The sequence below is a fragment of the Rattus rattus genome, chromosome 10 (assembly GCF_011064425.1).
Source record: "Rattus rattus isolate New Zealand chromosome 10, Rrattus_CSIRO_v1, whole genome shotgun sequence".
In the NCBI taxonomy this organism is placed as follows: Eukaryota; Metazoa; Chordata; class Mammalia; order Rodentia; family Muridae; genus Rattus; species Rattus rattus.
In genome coordinates, this window is record NC_046163.1 from 59,077,103 (window position 1) to 59,078,304 (window position 1,202).

The window sequence follows — 1,202 nt, forward strand, 5'->3', positions numbered from 1 at the left end:
CCTCGTCGATGTTTCTGTTAATACAGTTTCCTGAAGCACGTTATTGTTCTTCATCCAGATAGGAGGAGAGATGCCTCAGATGAGGTTTTCCGCTTATCCAGTTAAAAAATACCAGTCTTTCTGGCCGCTAGTTTTCCCTGTGAATCAGAGTGGACTTTAAATCGCTCAGACCTGACAAGAAGGGAAGTGTGGCTTTTTGTCCTGCAGATGGCTGGTTGTAAAGTATTTCCCAGAGCCTCCCCGTGTGGCCTTTGTCGTGATGTGAGAGATAACTCCTGGGGTGTGTGGCCCCAATCATCAGACCACACTGGATGCAGGACTGATAGGATTGAATATCTTAGTCCCTTTGCTGTGTGTGGTGTATCTTGAAGTCAAATTTAAGGAGAGTCAGGGGAGCTGTTGTGCCATCAGCGGGTTCTGGAGGCCATGATAGCCACCATCTGCTTCCCGTAACAGATATCTGCCAGTTACCCACTGAGTGTGACACTTCAGCAACCCAACCTAAAAATGCGTGTCTGTGTCTCTGTCAGGGGCAAAGCAAATCTGAATTCATTTCTATCCACCAGCGGGGCCAGGCTGGCCTCAAGCCTCCTTTGTAACCCGCACTGCCTTGAATTCCCAGTGTCCAGCTTCTGCCTCCTGAGCGCTGAGACTATAGATGTGTACACACCCCGCCAGCGTTAGACTTAAATTAATCTGTTCGCATGGATAGGTGTTTTGCCTACATGTATGTCTGTGCACCATGTTCATGCCTACTGCATGCAAAGGCCTAGAGAGGCAGCAGACACCCCGGAACCTGAGTGACAGTTGTGAGTTGCCACATACACATTGGGTTATACATGTAAAAAGGAAAGTTCGGGGGGTACTTTAAAAGCACGTCTAGGGGGTCCAGAGGGAGTTAAGAGCATGTACTGCTCTTCAGAGGGTGTGAGTTCAGTCCTAGTACCCACATGGTCTGTTCACAGTTACACCTCCAGCTCCAGAGAACCTGATATCCTTTTCTGGTCTCTGAGTATCCATAAACCCGTGCACATACTCATGCAAACACATATGCATACACATAAGGAAAAAATAGATCTCTAAAAACTCGTTTGTTTTAGAAAAGGTTTCTGGATACCAAGTACAGGTGTAACAACCACCCTGAATGTTTGACACCACAGACGTCCTGGTTTTAGGCGTTTTCAGATCCTGGAGTGTTTGTA